General features: G+C 41.7%; 1 long non-coding RNA gene across 1 annotated transcript in view; it reads left to right on the top strand.

Moving 5' to 3' along the window:
* Positions 1-20,737, top strand: part of LOC126293641 (uncharacterized) — a 39,156-nt gene extending 18,419 nt beyond the window's left edge. Inside the window, exons 3-7 of the long non-coding RNA XR_007552331.1 lie at positions 437-638; positions 12,502-12,687; positions 14,884-15,063; positions 16,405-16,629; positions 19,166-20,737. This is a non-coding gene — a long non-coding RNA (uncharacterized LOC126293641). The remainder of the gene's footprint in view (positions 1-436; positions 639-12,501; positions 12,688-14,883; positions 15,064-16,404; positions 16,630-19,165) is intronic.
* Positions 20,738-23,036: the final 2,299 nt, after the last annotated feature.

Genomic DNA, 23,036 nt, shown 5'->3' with positions numbered 1-23,036 from the left:
GTGTGTATAGCCTGTATCTGTCTGAATGTTCATCTGAGTATTGTGTAATAATTTGAAGTAAATTGGTCAAGAGCTTCTTGAGACCTTTGATGATAACATTTCACCTTTAGATTTTGGACGTATCCTGTTAATTCTTCTGGTCCTCCAGTATTGAATGTGTTACGTACTCATTTCCAACAATTCCTTCCTTTCCGTTGCCATGTGAAGGAACCAATTTTTCTGAAAGTTGATCACCCCCTCATCCTGCCATTCCTACCTTTTCGTGTCTGTTTGTACTTTTTTATATTTGCTTCTGGTTTCACGTGGGACATAGCTTCTCAATTGTAGATGCTCAAAATAGGCTACTACAGAGTGTTGACATTGCGAAGACAAATTCTATCCCACATGTCGGTAACACTAGTCGGGAATGAACTGTCAACATATTACTGTGTGACAGGTACTGGACTTGTTTCGACGTGGACACCAGTAAAGGTGGCACAACTGACGAGGAGGCGATAAAGATTTTCTGCGATGCCCCGAACCTGCGTACTGTGTGCATGTGGAGAAGTGCCAGGTCACGTGTCTTCCGTGCGCTCTACAGCAAATGCCAGAGACTCTCCGAGCTGCAACTGCATGTCAGTCAGAAGCTCAGCTACTCGGTGAGTCTTACATTCTGGATAGTGCTGATCTTTATATTGGAGGTTATATCTAAATATCTGCAGTAAAGTAAATCCACCGATGGTTACACATTGCAACTGTTCATGGCCTGTGCTTTTTTTATTAGGAGATATAAAGTTTTTTTGTATCAGCCCTTCATTAGAGCCATGATTTTCTATCTAAAATTTGGTCTCTTGCAGAGAGAGGCATCACCAAGAGGTTGTGTACACGTGTCTAAAATGGTCCAGTATACAAATTTTCAATAGTAAAGTCTTCAACTTATTTACTTTTGATGTTAGTAATTAGAATTTACATACATGTTTTCGTAGCCTCTGTGTATCCTGCGATGTACCGGTGAAAACAGCGGAATGACTGAGGAACATTAAAATCACATCTGATTTTCCTGGATGAGCTGATCAGTTTGTGAATTACCAGGAAAGTATATGAAGAGTGGTATTGGGCAATGTGTGGCTCAGATCAGATATTGGGGTTACTGTTGTCGTAGAGGTTGTGCCCACACGTCAGCTGTGGTACCGTGCAGTAGCTTGAATGCATGTTGGATGTCAGTTGTCTGTGATCTTACAGTCTAATTTACCAGACATTGTCTAGTCATTTCAAACAATAATTACTACAATGTGCAATCGTTGCATTAAATAAAATAAATATCAAGTGATGTCACAATTAAACGGCATACTCAACCAGGAAGATTTTAACTGAAATGAGTGATTTACTTATTTAGTAGCTCTTGGAAATAAAGGTGGTGGTCCTACATAAATGTAACAATGCCAGAGAAGGAAAGTTGGTACTCACCGTACAATGGAGATGCTGAGTCACGATAGGCACAACAGAAAGAGTCACACAATTAAAGCTTTCCGCCATTAAGGCCTTTGCCAGTAGTAGACACACATATGCGCGCGCGCGCGCCACACACACACACACACACACACACACACACACACACACACACACACACACACACACACACTCTCTCTCTCTCTCTCTCTCTCTCTCTCTCTCTCTCTCTCTCTGCTTCCTTTAGAGATGAAGAAGTGATTTATGTCCGCTGTTTTGTTTTAAATCTGGTCTGTAGTGTTGAATATGGTTTCATCTGTTGTCAAGCACCAACACAAGCAATCACTCTTTCATTGATATTACTATTATTATTATTATTCATGCAAACATACCAAACACTGTTTGGAAATTGTTGTGTAAATTTGTTTATGATCCGTTGTGAACAGGTGTTGCACCCATCTTGTACAAAGCTTTCTCATGTGCAGTTCATCTGACAAAATGTAGGTGATACATTTTTCTGAAACCCATACAGTCTTGACAATTTCGCGCACCTTTGTATGCTGGTTTAGTGAGAGTACTGTGACATTCACTGACAATTCCTGGTGTGTTTGCATTTTTCTGATATCCTTTATGTAGATTATCCTCATTTAAATTCTGCAGCCTATTTCTTCAGGTCAGAAATTGAAGGTGAAGAGTGACGATATGCACTTTATGAACCTCAAATGAATTTTGGTTGGTGTCACACAACGATTTTCAAAATAAATGTCACTGCACAGTGTGATACCCGATTTGCTCTTTCTGAGAATTTGTGAACAATTTCTTGTTAGGACAGGTGCCCTCAGCCAATTACTCAACTGAATGGCTTACAATTTCGCACAGAACCTGTTAAGTTTTACAAACTTCTAGGGAAACGGTGGGGGGAACCACATACCCAGTGCAATGATTAATTGCCGAGGCAGGAAACGTTTGACTGCCCTCATAAGTTGCTTCCACTAGTTTTGTACATTTATGAGTGCACTTTTGAATCACATTATAGGGCTGTTTGTGTAAGCAGTTATAGAAATTGCCATGTAAGATCAAAACCAACAAGTGATAATTTGTTTCATGGTTTGATGGAAGCATGGTCCAGCTAAAACCAATCTGGGGTGTGTGAAGACATCATAGGTTACCAGTTCAGCTCTAAGGGAATAGAAGGAATTTCTCTCTACTGAAAGTCATTGGTGTTAGGTTGTAGCTGGGCATTGTCATTTGAAAATAACCACATTTGCCTGGTCTATGCATAAATAGATTGCTTTGTTTCAAGAGTTTGATTGGCTTACTACAGGTACCTGTGGCATTGTTTACTGCCTGCTTTAATTGTCAAAATGTTAATTCCTTATGCCAAATAAGTATTTAGTGTCTTGTGAAACTGACAGTGGATTCTATAATAGCATGTGCCAAAGTGGCACCTATGCTGTCAGATCTGTATTTCATAGCGACTGCCCCAGAAAAGGTTGCAGGCTGCCTGCCTCAAGACTTCTAGAGGCAACAAAAATATGATTATCAGTGTTTTGCAAAAATGTGGACCGAATTTAAAAACTTAGAAAGGTGTCATAATCTACTCATTTCAGTGGTATAATTTCACGTTAGAAATTTAACACAATAAGGCAAGTGTCGTAGTCAGAAACTGTGTGTCTCGAAGCAGCGTAACTGATGGCACGCAAATATGTGGACTTCTTTCACCAGTATTTGAGAATAAGAGCATGTAGTGACTTCCAATAAAGTTTACATATTGTTTCAAACCATTATGAAACTTGTGCTTGTTGACATCCCCACAAAAGTTTGTCACTTATTACAATTTTGCTGTTTGAGCAGTAACCCTTCTCCATCAAGTGTGACGTTTTAATTTATTACTTCTTTGCTACTGACTCTATTCACAACACACTTTGCATAGTGTATTCGTGTATACCACTGAATGTATCTGCAAAATTATCATTCTGCAACACAGATTCCGGAGATATGATGTCGTAAATATTTAGTTGTGTGAAAAACTAGCTTTTGCTTAAAACTGAGTGCAAATTACCCAGTTTATATTCATCCAGTATCTCACAATGAGAGCACTTAGTGACTTCTAACAAACTTTAAGCATAATTTGAAACATTTCCTATACTTTTTCTCACTTACATACATAAATGCAAATATTTAACTAATGAACTTATTTGTAACCAGACATTTGAAGCTGTTTTATACGAGGGAGTTTGATTCTTTTAAGTTCAGAACACGCAGGAAGCACCTTCTTAAACAACCAGTAATGCTGTGCTTCTTTTTCTCAGTATTTCCCATTGCTTTCTTTGTAAGTGCTTGTATAGAAGGGAATTATTGTTTGCTTGTAGGTGCTGAAGAACTTGGTAGAGAAGTGTGCCAGAATACACACACTAAGGATATCCGGTGAACTGCTGAAGTCTGAGAAATTTTCAGAGGCTGTGTCTCATCTACAGCACCTCCAGATGCTGAGTTTGGATGTACACTTCACAGAAAGCACTCCTGCTTTGCGACCTTTGGGTGACGGATGCCCACAACTGGTAGAGATTGACTTTGGGTACACGACTGTCAATATGGACGATCTGAGGTACTTTCTGAATGCCAAGAGGAACACTCTTAAGTCCATACACATAAAGTGGGCAATGGATGGAAAAAGGCGAGTGTCATTACATCTCCTCTTAAGACCATAAAACTTCTAATCAAGTCGACTTTTTACATTTGTTTGCGTGGCCATCTTCCGCAGCAGCTTTTAATATCTGTTAATATAGTTTATTCATCTTGAGCTGACTGCAGTAACAGAAGTTGATTTTTGTTCTATCAATTATGGGGAATACTGGCAGATGTCTGTAACATGTTGGCTTCATAGCTTGGTGCAGAGTCTTCTGGTCATCCTGAGGTGAAATATTGTCAAAAATGCACTTATGTCTAATATTTTTGACGCTACCATCTCGCACACACTTGTCTCTGCCCCCACCCCCAATCTCTCTCTCTCTCTCTCTCTCTCTCTCTCTCTCTCTCACACACACACACACACACACACACACACACACACACACTGGAGAATCAGATACAAATTAGTTTACAACACAATCCAATGAGATAATATTTGTAATTCTGCATTTATTATAATTTTGGTGTTATAACCAAAATTAACTGAAATAAATCACAATGCTAATATAAGACTAATTATTTTGTGATAAATGTAATTATTTCTGTGTTTTAGATGTATTTCAGTTATATTTATACTTGAAGTTGTGAAGATACAAAATTACAATCACAATCATACTTATCATTTCCAGGATTATTTGGAAAGGTGAATTAACCCTCTCATGGCTACAGGCGTACATGTATGTCGGTGGTTGGAGTGCCCGGGCAGCTAAGGGAGTGCATGTACACACGGCTGGTAAAATGTCCAGATGGCTACGGGTATTCATTTACACCAGGCAGGTAGGGAGAACTGACAACTAAGGGCATTCATGTACGCCTGGGTGTGGGGGCAGGTAAGTGAGCACAGTGGAACAATGACTCACTATTGATAAATTCTTCTCGAGTTGACAGCCGAGTCAATGCGTTGTTCTCTAGCAACGTTTCTGCAAGTTTCTTACTTGCCATCTTCGCCTGAAGATGGCAAGTAAGAAACTTGCTGAAACATTGCTGGAGAACAACTTATTGATTCGGCTGTCAACCTGAGAAGAAATTATCATCAAGATTCGCCGAGAAAGCCTGCATTCTCATATGACTCACTATTGTCTGTATTTCAACATTCCTGTCAGTGCTGTCATTATCTGCTCTTCTTGGTAATATTGGAAAGTACTACAGTGCTTATTTGCTCCCGAGCCGTTTCTGCATAAGTCATGCACTGTGCCGATGCTGTTTCCACATTTGGTGAGATGACAACATTTGCCTGTATGGCCTCCACAGTGTGTAATATAATTTATCCAACAAGAAATATTGGAAATTCTCAGGAACAGTAGTGATGAAGATGGTATTGATATTTTGGATCTTTCTTCAGATGAAGATTTGGATTTCTGGATTTGTCCAGACATACTGTTGATTCTTCAGTAATGCAAGGAACTTTTTCAGAATATTATTCTTCTGAAAGGAGATAAAGTGGTAAGCACAAGTTCATCACGAAAAAGACCATATGATAGGTCAATCATACTTTGATGAATCGCCCCAATTTTGTGGACAAATGTAGTGGCTGACCTTCCCAGCATTACTTCCTGTCTGTGCTGCAAGCTTATACTTCACTATCTGTCATGTCATCCCCCTCCCCCCCTCCCGCTGCCCCCCCCCCCTCTGCCTCTCCATTGGATGGTTTTCTTGGTGCTGACCCTGCTTGGATCTGGTTTATGATTGTGCCTCGAGTTTCCACTTCTGGCATATTCTCCAACTTTTCATGAAATAAACACATGGCCCCCATTGTTGGGTTTGAGCCGCTACCAATTTTCAAAATTCCCCAGAAGTGCGGATTGTGCAGGGAAGGTCGCCCAGAGTGGTGAGTGCTCCACCTTTGTGCCTTTTCATCTATGCATCCTTCCCTTTAATAAGTTAATACACTCAAGACCCAGCATGTTAGCCATCCCGTTGTGACCGAGCGAGGTGGCGTAGTGGTAGCACACTGGACTTGCATTCGGGAGGACGATGGTTCAATACCGCGTCCAGACATCCTGATTTAGGTTTCCCGTGATTTCCCTAAATCGCTTCAGGCAAATGCTGAGATGGTTCCTCTGAAAGGGCACGGCCGACTTCCTTCCCTAATCCGATGACACCGATGACCTAGCTGTTTGGTCTCTTCCCCCAAACAACCCAACCATCCCATTGTGGGGGTCTTAAAGTACCTGCATGGTGGTAATCTTCTGACCACAAAGGGATCGCACTGTTTGTACCTGAGCTGAAAACTCCCCACATATGTCGAGAAGGATATCACGCAACGATTGCTGAAGCTGGGTGGCACCTGTGGGGAGAGCCCCCATTCGGAGTGGGTGGGGTCGCAAATGAAGTGAATGATGTTATCTCCCACTGGTGTTCATATGGCCTTAGCAGTCTCTGTAAAAGGACAGTCCTCTTTCAATGCACAGAGATACAACCTTAAAATGTTCCCTTCCGTGGCTATGCTGCAGAAGGAATGTCGAGCTAAGTGGCAAGTGGAGCAATTCTCCGTGCAATACTTGGTTTGTAAAAGGATTAATGGTGATTCCTTCTTGGCCACAAAGCCCTTATTCTTCATGAACAATTTAGAAAAAAGTTTGGGTAAGTGGTACCCGTCTCTAAAATGAAAAGTGGGTCGAGCTTGATCAAAACGGCATCTCCTGCCCAGTCAAGTACACTGCTCGCTTATAACAAGCTGAGTGACATACAAGTGACTGTCACTCCCCATAACAGTCTAAATTTGGTTCATGGCATCATTTTCAACAGAGACTTGCTCTTACAAACTGATGATGAGCTGTGTGCCAACTTAGAGCAGTGAGGTGTGCACTTTATTTGTCGTGTACCTAGGGGGCCAAAGGACAATAGAATCGCTGCCAGTGCCTTCATCTTGGCCTTTGAGGGTGATTCACTGTCTGAAAAGTTCAAGGTAATGGTATACTGATATGTTGTAAAACCTTATGTCTCCCCTCTCCCTCCCCTCCCCCTCTCCCCTCCCCTGTGTCGTGCTTCAAGTGTCTGAAATTTAGGCATACGTCCTCGTGTTGCAATGCTAGTCCCATCTGTCAAGACTTTGGGTGAAAGCTACACATGAATGCTCCTTGTACCCTTCTGTCAACTGTGTAAAGGAGCGTTCTCCCTGCTCACCAGATTGCCATGTTTCCCGGAGAGAGAAGAAAATACAAAACTCTGGACAAACTCATTTACTAAAGGCCAAGAAGTAGAACGAGCAGTTGCACGCAATGTGTACAACAGTGTTATATGCTACAGCTACGATGACTTCGTCCCCTTTGGTGACAGTACTCCCTTCAGTGGGCCCTCAGGGCTGCTTAACCGTGCCTACCCCCCCCCCCCCCCCCCCCCCTCCCCTGATGGTTGGGAGCTCCTCTTTTCTTACTTCCCCCAAACCTACTTAAGGATTAATGGCTTCCCACTCACCAGGGGCATTGGTCCCCACCTCCCTGCTGGAGACAAATCACCTTCCTCTGGCTTCTTTCTCCAAGAAGGGGTCCCTCGGCACACTTTCTTTCAAGGTTCTGACAGTGTACTAATGGACATCAGCCATTAATTGAAGGAGCCACAGGCTGCCAGTTGCAGGGCTTTGCGATCATTGTCTTTATCTGAAGGTGATTCAGGGAAGCTCTCGCAATCATCGAAATCCACTAAGGAGAAGAAAGAGAAAAAGCCCTCCAAGAAAGACATTCTGGTGGCCTCCATGTCACCAGATCCTACCTGTTCCACTCCTGTGACTGAGGCGGCCCCTGATGCCACAGTTTGCACCACGTGATGGAACCCAGAACCTACATATATTGATGACAAACCCCTCAGCCAGTGGCAGCAGGTTACCCTGAGGCATAACTGCCCCAGGATCACATCGTGGCCTCACTTTACATCAACAACTTCATTCTTCCTTGGAATTGTAATGGTTTTTTTCCATTACCTGTCTGAATTATGACATCCTTTAAACACTTTCCCTACCTTCTGCATTGGTCTCAAGGAGAATTCATATCCAGCAACTCAGACCCCGGCCCTTTGTGGATACCATGGATATTATAAGAATCGTGTTAGCTATGACACTGTACAGCGAATCTGGGCCTCTTAATACAGCTTTTGAGGGTGTGGCTGTTAGGGTAAGGGCATCTTGGGGATATTACCATTTGCACTGTTTACCTTCCTGCTGGTGGCAAAGTGTCTCATAAATACTGTTTGCATTGGTTTCTCAGTTCCCCTCACCTATCTTAATATTATGTCGTCAGTTTGTTTCAATGCCCTAACCCACTGTGGTGTGGAACCGTTATCACTGGCCGTGGTAAAAAGCTAGAAAATCTACTGGCACAACTTGACCTTTGCCTCTTGAATACTGTTAGCCCCACACACTTCAGTGTGGTACACAGAGCTCTCTCTGCCATTGACATTTCCATTTGCAGCTCTTGTCTTCTCCCATCTATCTACTGGAGGGATCCATGATGACCTGTGTGGTAGTGACCACTGTCCCTCCCTCAGCATCATTCCTCACTCCCCTGGATGCCAGCCCAGATGGGCTCTCATCAGTGCTGAATGGAGTGCTTGTGCCTCTGCTGTCGACCTTGACTCCCCACTGCATGGAGATATTGCTGAGGCTGTCCAGAATGCAACTGTGGGAATTCTTTTCGCAGCCGTTAAGAGTTTGTAGGTGAGCTCTCCAGTGCCGTAAGTGGCACCCGTCAATAGGGCACCTCGTTGCCTTCGAGCGGCTCCGTGCCTGGGTCTGCCACCTAATAAAAAGACAGAAGTGAGAATGCTGGGAATGGTATGTTGCAGCTGTTGGACCACATACTTCTCTACAGGCAGCAGACACCTGCAAATGTACTTGGTATTGCCTCGAATGGCACTGTCTGCACTGACCCTGATGCAGTAACCGAACATTTTGCTCTGCACTATACTCGAGCTTCAGCATCTAGAATTATCTACCGGACTTCCCTATTCTAAAATAGCGGGTGGAGTGAAATCAGTTATCTTTTATTACACACCAACTGGCACCATATAATGCTCCGTTTAGTGAGTGGGAATTCGTCTTAGTTCTATCCCAGTGCCCTGATTCAGCCCCAAGGCTGGATCGCCATTACAACCGAATGATACGGCACCTACCAGTGGATTGTCAGCATCATTTCCTTGCTGTCTTTAACTTCATCTGCAGCGAGGGTGAGATCCCATCGCAATGGCAAGAAAGCATCATTGCCCCTCTAGCGATGGACAGTTGCAGTTGCTTGAACGCATGCTGAGCTGGTGACTGTGTGTGCTCCTTGAGTCTCGGGGACCTCTGGCCCTCAAAGGGTGGTTTGCACCGAGGCTGTCCCACTACTGATAATCTAGTTTACCTAGAGTCTGCCATCCAAACAGCTTTTGCCCAATGTCAACACCTTATAGCCGTCTTCTTAGCCTTGAAAAAGGCTTATGGCACCACATGGCAGCATCACAGCCTTCCTACCTTACACGAGTGAGGTCTCATGGATACGCTTCTGGTTTTCATCCAAAACTTCCTGTCGTGCCATACATTCGGAGTTAGAGTTGGTGCTTCCCACAGTATCCCCTGTACCCAGGAGAATGGGTTTCTGTAGGGCTCTGTACTGAGTGTCCCTCATTTTCTAGCAGCCATTAGTGGTGTAGCAACAGCAGCTGTGGGGACCTCATTAACACCCTCTTCCTATGCAGACAACATCTGCCTTTGTTATCGCTTCTGTAATGTGGGTGTTGGCGAATGCCGGCTACGAGGTGCTGTACAAAAGGTACAGGCATGGACCCTTACCCTCATCTAGATTTTCAGCTGCCGAGACTTGGGTGGTGCACCTCTGTCGGCATCGTGCCATTCACCCGCAACCAGAATTTGAACTTGATGACTGATTACTAAGTGTGGTGGAGACTTACTGTTTCTTAGGACTAGTCGCATCTCAGGAGGCGTCATGTTAGGCCTAGGGAGGGAATTCTCTAAAATAAACAACCCACATGTGCATTCCACACGTACTCCACTACCCTTGTAGCCGCTTCCTGCATGTAGTGCACCCCTGACCTATTCAGGGGGACCCTACATTTCTCCACCCGAAAGTGGAGGTCGAGAAATTTGCACCCCAGATCTCCGCGGATTCGTCTTAGCCTCTGGTTTAAGCCTTCCACTCGGCCTCAAACCAGAGGACCGCGATCGGTTCTGGGAACGATACTACAAATAGTTAGTTCAGATTCCACCCCGTGAGCGTGGCTTTCCGCCTTCACCAACTCTGCCAACCGTCTGTATGAACTGAGGATGACCTCTGAACCCAGACGGCAGGAGTCATTGGTGCTGACATGAGCAACAATTTGCAGTCGGGTGCACCCAGTGCTCTCTATCGCCGCCGGTAGGGCCCCCTCCACATCTCGGATGAGACCCCCCGGCAAGCAGGCAGAGTGAACACTAGCCTTCTTCCCCGACCTTTCTGCTATTTCCGTAAGGGGCTCCATCACCTGCCTAATGTTGGAGCTCCCAATCACTAATAAACCCCTCCCCCCGTGTGCCTGCTCGGACCTTGCTGAAGGAGCAGCCACATGTCCACTCACAGGCAGAGCGGGCGATGCCACACGGCCAGCCTCCACATTGACCCTCTGCCCCGTATACCGTGAACGCCGCTGAACCCCCCACTCCTCTTGGGGAGATGGTGGCCCAACCGCGCCCAGTACCCGCGAAGATGTCTCGACAGCAGGGACCGTGGGTGAAGCATGTAACACCTGGGGTGCACCGTGTGATGCACCAGACGCCCCACTGGTGCTACACTCCTAGACAGCAGCCTGAAGACGGCTGACCATGACCATCAACACGTTCACCCATTCGCAAACTGTGGCCAGCTCCTCCTGCGTCCGTACACAGCAGTCACACATCCTGTGCATCCTAAGAAATCAACAATTTCCTGTAGAGAGTTAATCATCTTTTAACTAGACTGCTGATTCACTAAAGACAGCTGATAGCTGACTAAACTGTGGTTACTAGACACTTCTTGTTGAAAACAATGAAAATAAGCACTGTCTGTCTATGGATTGTATTCACAACAAACACTAGCACAACTGGCACTACAGCTGACTCAAGGGACTCTCTCTGACTGCATTCAAAGCAAACACGAAATCTATGGAACACTATTACTAGTACTCCAAAATTAAAGCTTCCTAAAAGCAAAAACACACGGAAGAAGAAGTGACAAGTAACAAAAATACAGTTAATACTTAAATTAATGTAGCTCGCTGCACAGCAGATGTGAAGTGGTACTAGTAAATAAACAAATCCTTTTGGTATTAAGATCATGATTAGTAATGTAAGCTTGCTTTACAGTTATTATAGAACTAGTATTTACTGTGTACTGAACATTCTTCCCCACTAGAAATCTAATCAGCTACTTCTGAGAGGCGCGACATCGAACAAGTGTGCATCGGTAACCTCAGCTGGAGAGTGACGTGCTGTATGACTTCCAGTCACAAACTAAAATGCATGTTATATTATTTAGATCCAAAATATAAAAACAAACATGAACTTTGTATGATATTTTTACAGAAATAAATAAAGTCCCACAGAAGGCACATCAGAGTCGAAAAATGTATGGGTAAATAGAAAAAGGAAATACAGTGTGTTTTGCAGAAGGCGGAGTTTAAAATTCCAATTATAATTTATTAATGGAGGGTATACAGTTACGAAAATTAATGTTCGATGATAGTAATCATCCCATAGTTCAGTGGAAGGTTACGTAATAGTGACACTTGTACATGGTAATGTTATAAATACAGGATGAGAGCCACAGCTTTGTGCTAAAACGACTGCTTCCGAGCATAGGTCAGGCTGCAATTTTCATGATGTGTGAGCCGCCTATTGCTCTGTTGCCAGAATGTAGAATTATATTGAAAGAAACATTAGCAAATGTAACAGCTGCTGTCATAGATGTCTGAACCATTACAATCACATTGACATTAATTTCGTGTGTGTACTCGCTAGGTTCCACAGTTTGCCACAATCCTGCTACAAGTAGGTTGAACGAAAAAGAAATTTTGGAAGGCCAAGAGGAAGAAATTTATCAACAGCTCATCTCTCTCTTTTTTCTTGGGAGAAAAATTTTCTTTATCATTGTTATTTTAAAATTTGTAATGTCAAAGATATGAAGGAAATATGAAAAATAAATCTTTAAATTTGACCCTTTTTAGTGTGAATTACTCTTGTAGGACATAAAGTACATGTGTGCCAGTATTGCTTTAAATAATGCCATAAAAGGCCTGTTTCGTAGGCCCAATGTTCTACAAATTGGCCAGTCCCCAAAGTGTTTATTTGAAGTTGCAGTATAAGATAGGCTACACTGTTTCTTTGGGTTTTAAAACCTGACACGGAGACAAATCATTCTCATTTCTGTTGTCGCCCAGGTGTGTCCTCCCTTTGCTGGCGGACTGTGCTGACACCTTGGAACGTCTGCAGTTTTACGAATTCGAATTAGTAGATGATGAGACGAGGGAGGCATTTACTGCCCTAGGCAACCTGAGGAGCCTGCAGGAGCTTAAGATGATGATCCTCGATCCTCTACCGCCTGGTACAGGTGCTCTGGTGTTTAAGTAAGTTATGTAGTCAGCAAAAAAATATTTTATGAATGTACACTGAAGTGACAAAAGTCACAGCGATACCTCCTAATATTGTGTCGAACCTCGTTTTACCCAGTGTAGTGCAGCAACTTTATGTGGCACGGCTCAAGTCATTGGAAATCCGTTGCAGAAATATTGGGCCATGCTGCCTCTATAGCCGTCAAAAACCGCGGGTGTGTTGCCGGTGCAGGATTTTCTGAATGAACTGACCTCACGATTATGTCCCCTTATGTGTGATGGGATGCACGTTGGGAGATCTGGGCAGCCAGACCATTCACTCATACTATCCAGAATGTTCTTCACACCAGATGTGACAGCTGTGTGCTGGTGACATGGCACCTTTTCATCCATATAAATTCCGAGTAGCCAAACATAATCATTTCCAGCCAATAATCGGTTCAGTTGGACTAGAGGATCTAGTCCTTTCCCCGTGAACACAAACCACACCATTATGGAGCCACCTCCTGCTTGCACACTGCCTTGTTGACAACTTGGGTCCATGGCTTTGTGGGGTCTGTGCCTCACTCAAATGCTGCCATCAGCTATTACCAACTGAAATAGGGACTCATCTGATCAGGCCATGGTTTTGCAGTTGTCTAGGGTCCTCTGGTGCCCTAGCTGAGTAATACCAAATTTCACCACACTGTCCTGACGGATACGTTGGTCGTACATCCCACACTGATTTCTGCAGTTATTTCACAGTGTTGCCTGTCTGTTAGCACTGACACCTATGCAAATACTGCTGCTCTTGGTTGTTAGGTGGAGGCTGTTGGCCACTGCATTGTCTATAGTGAGAAGTAATACCTGAATTTCCTAACAATTTCCACAATTGAATGTCCTGAGCATTTAGCTCCAACTACCATTCCATGTTCAAAGTCTGTTAATTCCCATTGTGCAGCCATAATTACACCAGAAACCTATTCACATGAATCATCTGGGTACAAGTGACAGCTCCACCAATTCACTGTCCTTTTATACCTTGTGTACCCGATACTACCGCCATCTGTATATGTGCATATCGTTATCCTATAACTTTTCTCACATCAGTGTATAGTGTGTTGTGATGCGGTGTATTAAAATTATTCTGGGTTCAAGCTAATTAAAGCCGGCACGGTAGCTCAGCGTGTTCGGTAAGAGGGTTAGCTGCCCTCTGTAATAAAAAAACTGAGTTAATTGATCAACAATGAACTTAAACGGGTGTCTTATGACATGCGCCCCGAACAGATACAACAAACGAAAGCGAACAAAATGAGATTAAAAAAAAAAAGTGTTTTGAATGCCATGGACTTTCAGATGATTGATCTCCAGCCATTACCAAGTAGTAGCTGCTTACTCCTGTGTAGTTCACAACACTTCTGGTTGGGCTACATTTCTTCAGTTAAGATTTAAACAAAAAATTGAGTCCTGTAATTGGCCATCATGTTGCTCTGTTCTCGCATCGAAAACCTGCCTTATTTAAGGACTTTCTGACACTTCCCACATTACGGTGGCTTGCAAATATCCTCCATGGATCATACAAAGAACCAAAACTAATGGAACCACTGTGTACAATAAAACACTAGAAAATCTGAAAGAGAATAGCAATATGAATAGGACACGCGTGCGCGCGCACGCACGCACGCACGCACGCACACACACAAACGGGCGCGCGCTCAGGCGTGGGGGAAGATGCTAAAGTGTTTCCTCTGGGAGCATATAGGGATGTGGGAAGGGAACAGGGTAGATAACAAGGATGATGACGACAAGCTTCCTCTGTCAAACTCCCTTACTCAATGCTGGGATATATTAGAGGTAGGTAGTACAATACTGTTCAGGGCAAGTATGCAATGGCCACTCTTCCTACCCTGTACACTTCAGCCTCAGCTCCTCCTACAAGTACTGTTGCCTTATTAATAAGTGGTCTATCAATTCTACATGACTCATGCGGATCGTGCATTGTGACCTATGGCTTAGATATCTCCAAAAAAGGTAGTGTTGCACCTAAATCTTTTCACAAGTGATACTTTTGCATGGCACCCAATTAGTGTGCCAAACTCGTAAAAATTGGTGAGTAGGTTGTGTGCTTTCCTTGTAAGTAGATTCTATCAGATTGCTCTCCCCAATTTTTTATGTTATGCAGACAAAATAATCTTTCGCATCATAAACTGTGTACTCAATTCTGTTTTTAAGGGCTGGTGGGCTGACAAAACTCAGACTGCTGGATCTATGAGGTGGGTATGGACTCGACGACGATACGTTAATTGCCGTCAGCTGCGGATGCCCTGCTTTGCAGGAAGTTAATGTCAGAGAAGCAGAGTTGCTGTCTGATACTGCATTCTCTCAGATCTACCATCTGGAACATCTTGAAATGTAAGCAGTCTTTGTTGACTTAGCAATTTAGTGTAGACAAAGTAGCCAAGTAATCAAACCATGACTGGTGAGTGATGATTCTTGGAGAAAATGGAGATGCTGATTGAAGTACTAAATGACCCCAATGTTGCACGGGATGAAAATAAATAAAAATTAAACAAAATCACAGTTATAGGGTTAAATAAAAGAGGAGTGAAATGTAAGTTAGGGTCTGAAACCATAGAACTGGTTAGGGTATCAAAGTATTTGGGACGTTAGAATAGGGAAGATATAAATTGTGAACAAGACATCAAAGTCGGGATGGCACTGGTGAAAGAGGCATTTCAGAAGCAGACTCTTAGTGGTTTGAATACAGAATTAAGAAACGAAATAGTGAAATGCCTGGTACAGTGTGTGGTGTTGTAGAGAGCAGAAATATTGACATTGATAAGGCAGGACAAGAGGTGAACTGAAGCTTGTGACATGTGGGTATGGCCCAAAATGGAGAAAATCAACTGGACTGATAGTCAGGAATGAGGAGGTACTGAGAAGAGTTGGAGGATGTTGCTGATGATGAAGAATAGAAGCCAAACTGGATACAACATAATCTGAGATGAAATTGTTTTCTACCAGAGGCAATTGAAGGTTTTATTTTAGCAAAGAGAGGAAAGGGCAAAAGAAAGTACTGGATGATGTCAGGACAGTAGACATCAGAGTGGTAAGTACTGTACTAAAAATAGATAGGACTCACTCTGTCTGTGATGGACAACGCTGTAACATTTCGGATCCTCTAGTGGCAGAGGGTTACATCTAGTGTCCGAGAATTGGCAAAGTCAGCAGAGTAATTTGCATGTCTTGTAGTACCTCAGCTGATATTAAGAACAGAATAAAAATATGGAACAATTACTTTTGTGCATTCCTTCGTACTATCAACATGAGACTTAATTTAATTCATGTTCTGCACTTTGAGCCCAAATCTCGACTAGCTGAAACGGGCCTGAAACTTTCCAGCAGATTAAAAATATGTGCTGCACAGACCTAAGGCAATTTATAGGAGTAGCATAACAACTTTAATGCTCCAAATTGAAACACAGTTATCTTCCTTTCTTCAGAAGCTTCCTTTGGAGAATCTCTGATTATGTAAGCTATTAGGTTTGTGGCTGTTGCATCACTTCGTATGTATATTTGTTATTTCCACCGATCTACGTTAGATTGAAATTTAATTTTGTGACAATTTTACCTTAAGATGTTCATGACTTTTTGATATACATTGAAGATGCTCTTTTTGACAGAGGACTACTAGAAGTAAAATTCATTGCATTTTTCTCTGCCAGCTCATTCCCACATTTGCTGTTGTTCCAGACTGGACGTGTCATGGTGCAAGGGTCTCGGCGGAGCTCTGTTCCCCTGCCTCGCCAGGCTACCGTGACTTCACACCTTGTTCGCAGAAGAACTGGAGTTTCCCGTGATACAACCTGGTCTGAGCAGTATACTCGCATTGTCCAGTGTGTGCTGCCTGACATTCAACTATTCAGTTGTTACTGGAGTGCCATTTCATAAGTTTCCAGGAAAGCTGGTCAGTCTCAGGTAGGATAAGATCCATATCTACATGGTTACCCTGTGATTCACACTTGTGCGCCACTCCATTCTCAAATAGCATGTGGCAAAAATGAACTCTAAATCCTTCTCTGTGAGCTCTGATGTCTCATATTTCATCAAGATGGTCATTTCTGTCTATGTAGGTATGAGTCAACACAATATTTTGGTATTCAGATTAGAAAGTTGGTGATTGGTATCTCCTGAAGATATCTTGCCACACCACGAAATGCTCATGTTAACGCTATAACTGTGAGTAATTTTCTGATTTTTCCATAGAAAATTGTGGGATATTTTTAATTGGTAATTAGAATGGTTGTAAGATACAGTTAAACAAATGTAACTTACTGTAGAGTTCATTTTTAATTGACATTGAGCATAAATAATGCAGGAGATACAGAAGTTGCATTCAGTGTTGTAAAAGCAGAAAAAAATTACTGATAAATATTCTGTGTGTTGTATATCTTATAATAAGGTTTATATCTAAAAGCAAAGGTGATGTGACTTACCAAACAAAAGCGCTGGCAGGTCGATAGACACACAAACATACACACAAAATTCAAGCTTTCGCAACCAACGGTTGCTTCTTCAGGAAAGAGGGAAGGAGAGGGAAAGACGAAAGGATGTGGGTTTTAAGGGAGAGGGTATTGAAGTGGAGTACATTGTGAACAATATTCTGCACTGAACCAGTATGAATCTTCAAACTTGTGGCTATTTCATTCTGAGTTATGTGTCTGTTCTCCTTTACAAGCAACTCCACTAACACAGTGTTTACATCCATCACTATGCAGTCAGCCTATTCTGGTCTTGGCACATCCTTCACAGGAGTTACACCAACTTCCTACACCACTCCTACACTTGCTGCAATGACAGACACGAATGACCATGTTGTGCTGTCACTCCACCATGAATTTCAATTGATTTGACATCTTTGCTACACAAAAAATGCATCACAGCTTGCCACTCGACCACGGTGTATGTACACAATTTTTCAAAGTTTTATGGAGCTTTTAAGGTTTTAATTTGAATCACCCTTGTAAAATAAGAGAATAGGAGGTACCAGAAATGTCATCTACTCATCTACTGATGCCCCAGTTGTGGCTGGCACATAGGCCACAGTGAAGATACCCTGGGAGCACATATGAAATATCGAGAAAAAAATTCTTACAGAATTTTCTGTCGGGATCATAAAACACTCGGATTGTCGGGCGTGCCATACACTGCTTTCTTAGTACTACTACTGGATGGATAATGACAATATTATGCTGGAGTTGTGTGTGTTACTGATGAAGGCTGTGGCTGATAGTTTTATGTAAGTGTCTTTAATTGTGCCTGTTTGCAACTTGATGTTTCTTCTTTATGGCAAGTAGCAATCTGTCATTTTCCACATTTTAATATTATGAAAAGGATAGATAGCTGCTCACCATGCAGTGGAAATGTTGAATTGCAGAGAGACACAAGAAAAAGACTGCTAAACAAGTGAGCTTTCTGACAAAGAGCTGTCTTTTGACACCCCCCCCCACACACACACACACAGACAGACAAATAGAGAGAGAGCACTACATTGTGCTGTCTGAATACAGTATTTGATAAAATGCCTAAATATATCCTATAAATGCTGCACTAGTTTTGTTGTTATACTTCTCTGTATCAGTTGTTATATAATTAATTTGTTGGAGCAAGATCAGCATTTTCTAAAACATTTCTGGTCCTCCGAAATAACTGCTTCATATCATTATGTCACATCCTTTGAAATCCACAACAAAATAAGAGGGTGTGACGTAACAAATATGAAGCTAAATATTTTTAAAAGCAAGTTACGTGATTTTTCTAACTGAAATATGCCACTACTTGGTGGAAGATTTCATGAAGATTAAAGTGATATTTTGAGCTGAATTTTTAAAATGAAATAAAAATTTACACTTGTTATAGAGGATGAAAATTCTGAAACAGCTGTAGAAAGAACTCTGTACAAATTCTTCAAGTAATATAATAAGTAAACTCTTCAACAAGTAATATTGTAAGTTCGACAAAACTTTAATAAGTAAATTGTAACCCTGTATATAAGACTTATGTCCTGAAATTCTGTACATTATGAGATGAATAACACACATTTCACATATAAATATTATGAAAAGGATAATTGCTACTCACTGTAAAGATGACACATTGAGTGGCAATCTTATCATTTTCGTAATATTGTTTTGTGGGTTGCACATTAAAATTTACAATATGTTCTAAACTTATTTACTTCATGATATTTAAATATAGTTCTTCGTGATGCAGTTTCTTTGGCTAGAGATTTATGTTCCATTTGTTATTCAGCATGTTTTGCATTTGTTGCCTTTTTCTTTTTTTGTCACTTTCTTTGTCTTTTTTCGTCCCTTTTTGTGAGTAAATGTAAGCCTACTCATATGCAATTAAAATTTCTCAACAATAGTGTTGTACAAGCCTTCACAGTATAGAGGTACCTCAGTTGGATGGTCACACTTTCATAACAAACACAACGTCTCCATTGTTACCACAGGGAGCTGAAAATCCGAGGCTGTAGAGGTGACCCTAAAGCCACAGATGGACTGTCTGAGCAGATGCCTGATCTCAAAATCTATGGCAGCATTGAAGCAGAGGATCCAGCTTTCAACACAGAAGATCACCAGAATGATGTAGACCGTGAAGGGGAAGAGAATGTGCAGCTCGGTGGAGCAGATGAAATACGTGACGACCGTTCCGATAGTGGCAAAGACAGTGACGTTGACAGTAGCAGTAGCAGTGATAATGAGAGTGATAGTATTATTTGGGATGAAAGTAGTATACCTTCTCTCTTTTTGCAGGATGTTTGATGAAATAACCTACAAACACTTACATTAAAAAAAGAAAAAAATACATACCACATGTGATTACACCAGATCAACCATAAATGGACAACTAATAATGCAGTAGCAATGAAGACAATAGCTTAGTTGTATTAAAGCAAAATGACTATAAAATTAGATATCATCTTTAAAGATAATAACATCACACAAATAAACTGGGATAAACAGCACAAGGGGGGGGGGGAGGGGGGGGGGGACCATGTCAAACATTGCAACACAATCCTAACACTCGATGAAGATAGACCATGCATAGTGATAAACTGCAGAAAACCTAGACTACATGAACAATCAAAAATCCATGAGTCATTAGCTGTGATCAGCCCAGTGGTAGATAGCATAGATAGCCCTACATAACTTACCAGTAAAAAAATTAAACATTCTTCTATCAGAATTCTATATATACACTAAAAAATATACAGTAAGAAAACCAAGGTCATTAGCACAAAAAATAAGACATAAAAATACAAACAAATGGGAAATTCATATTGTTTACTACTACCCTGTACATATCCATACTAATATTCCGAATTCTGAAATGATCACCATAAATGAAAGTAACCTGCTCCAGTACAGAAAAGCTTCAATAATAGATACTAACGAAATTATACTGATACTAAAATTAGTACAGCAAAACTACTTTCAGTTCAAAAACAAAATTTATACACAGACAGGTGCAATTGCCATGGAATGCAGCATAGCTGGAACAATAGTGGATTTATTCTTAAACATACTAGTAGAAAAAATTTCCAGCAACACAGACACAAACACAAACACATTAATTATAAAAATTTTATATTATTATAGGTACATCAATGATACACTAATGCTAGTCGATGGAGACAGTACAGACACCCAGCAGATACACAAGGCACTGAATGCACTGCATCCTAAAATGGAAATTTTCAATAGAACCAGAAAACAATAAAGCAAAACATTTCCTCGACCTAACCCTGATATAATACAGACATATTTGAAATTTACTGTGAGCCCACTACAATAGAAAATGATATTAATGAAGATCCACACTGCCCAAATGCCTACACTTTTATGCCGTGATTAACAGTATAATAAACTTATCACTTAAAAAAGACGCCATACAAAAGGAGATTAAAATCTTACAATATATGGCACAACAAAATTATTACAGTCCATAAGTAGTCACTCAACCATACGATAAACACACCAAACCAGCACAGCCTGTAATACAAAAAGAAGATGGCCGCCGAGTGAGATCACAGGTATTTTCTTCGTCCGCTAAAATAACTTATTTAAGAGGAAATAGTGCCAAGTTTAAATATTCTTTGTTTTTATTACTTGCTGTAGTGTCCGTTCTTGTCACACAACTGAATATTAGCGTCCAAGCAGAGCTTGTTCTTGAAAAAACTTGTTCTTTAGCTGAGGTCCCGATAATCGCGACATAACCCGTAATTTTGCGTGACATAAACACAACAAATTCTATTCAAGTTTTCTTGATAGTGCAAAAATCGTTTAAAAAAGACAGCTACTAGTTTCATCAGTGTCTATTGTCGCAATAAAAGTGTAATTAAACATTTCTAAATCGTATTTAACTAACACATTTCGTATTGTTTACTAGTTAGATAGACGCGATCTAGGTCTAAATTTTCCGAGTTATAAACGTTTAAAAACCTGACCAAACACGCCTGATAACTTAAATTCTCTAAAAGCAAAGTAATTACAAATTCATTCTTCTGTTTTTGCATCTCTAAATCAGTAGAAAAACAACAACCACCGCACATAAGATCTTTGTGTCATTTTTTTTGCTTGCAGACATACAATCTCGCGACCTTGACAAATTTAAAACATTCTTTAAACTTAACTATTCTTTCGAAACTGACCATGAGTGATAAATGTGGGAGCTGTTATAGGGTAGTGAGTAGAGGGATTTGTTGCCAATCTTGTAGGAAATATTTCCACTGGGGGGCATGCAGTGGGGAGAATGTTGGGAGAACTGAAGAGGCTCTCTCCTGGAACTGCAGAGTGTGCAGTAGGAACATTTTGATGGGGAGCAGGAAAGGAAAATCTGTGCCCTTCAGGCACAGTTGGAGGAAGCAAGGAAGGAACTGATAAGGATCAAGGGAAATAGGGGGGAGGAGGGTGGTTGGGAACTGGCAGCTGGTAGGAGGATAGGAAGAAAGAGAACGCGATCTGATAGTTTTATCATCAACACCAAAAACAGGTATCTGCCACTGCCAGAGTTAAGTGGAGAAGAGCGTCAGGTAGAACGAGGAGCAGGAAATGTGCAGCACACTTCAACCGAGGCCAAGAAGCCTAGGAATGTACAAAGTGTTAGGAAGAAGAAAGTGCTGCTGCTAGGTAGTAGCCATGGGCGAGGTGTAGGCCCTCAGTTACAGGAAAGTTTAGGGGCAGCGTACCAGGCCACCAGTATCTTCAAACCAAATGCAGGGCTAAGTCATGTGATAGAGGACCTAGGGTCTTTATGTAAGGATTTTACAAAAGAGGACCATGTAGTGATAGTGGGTGGGGCGGGAAACAGTTTGGACAGGGATGGGGCATATGAAATAGGTGGTGACCTGGACAAGATAGCTTCCCTGACTCATGGCACCAATGTACACTTTGTTGAGCTGTTCCGGCGTCATGATCAGCCATGCCTTGATGGAGCTGTGAGGCGAATCAATGTGGGGCTGGGGATGGCTCCGAGGACGGCCAACTTTGCTCATGTTTCTCTGGTGCCCGTCGGGACTATCAACAGATGGGGTTTCACTAGGCATGGCCTACACCTAAACAGGACTGGGAAGGGAAGATTGGTACAGCTGATTCATGAAAGTATAGGGGGTGGATCTCGGGCCACACATGGTCAAATACCTGTTGTCATAGGTAGGAAAAGTAGGTCTTTTTTAGGATAAATCCAGACAACAGGTTCCCCTGCCTAAAGAGTATCTCTAGCAGTTCAAAAAATACTGAAACAATCACTCACAAGACAGATTATAACACTTCAAAAATCACACATACCAGATGTCACAAAGAAAAACAAACCATCGGAAAGAGTAACATGGGGCATTTCACAGACTTAACAATCCTCCATCAAAACATGCAATCAATAAAAAATAAAATACAAGCATTAGAAGTTGAGCTCCAATCTTTGAACTGCACAGTAGTTTGTATTACTGAGCACTGGTGTAGAGACACAGAAATCCAACATGTAGTATTATCATTGTATGAAAGGGCAAACTCTTACTGCAGAACTACTTCAAGGGGTGGAGGATCATGCATTTATATCAGAAAAGGAACACAGTTCAAATCTAGACATGACCTCAGTACAGTAAGTGAAGACGAACACATTGAAATATCAGCTATTGAATTATCAGGGCTCGATATCACCAAGAAATTAATCATTTTGTGTGTGTATAGATCTCCCAGTGGTAGTGTGGACACTTTTTTCAATAAATTAACAGAAGTTCTAGATAAAGTCTCAAGTACAAAGGTCAACATAATTCTGTGTGGGGACATAAACATCAACACTAATATCATAAATGAATCCAGCAG

The sequence above is a fragment of the Schistocerca gregaria genome, chromosome 10 (genome assembly GCF_023897955.1).
Source record: "Schistocerca gregaria isolate iqSchGreg1 chromosome 10, iqSchGreg1.2, whole genome shotgun sequence".
Classification (NCBI taxonomy): domain Eukaryota; kingdom Metazoa; phylum Arthropoda; class Insecta; order Orthoptera; family Acrididae; genus Schistocerca; species Schistocerca gregaria.
The sequence above is the reverse complement of the archived record's forward strand: the minus strand, read 5'-3'. Positions and strand labels throughout refer to the sequence as shown.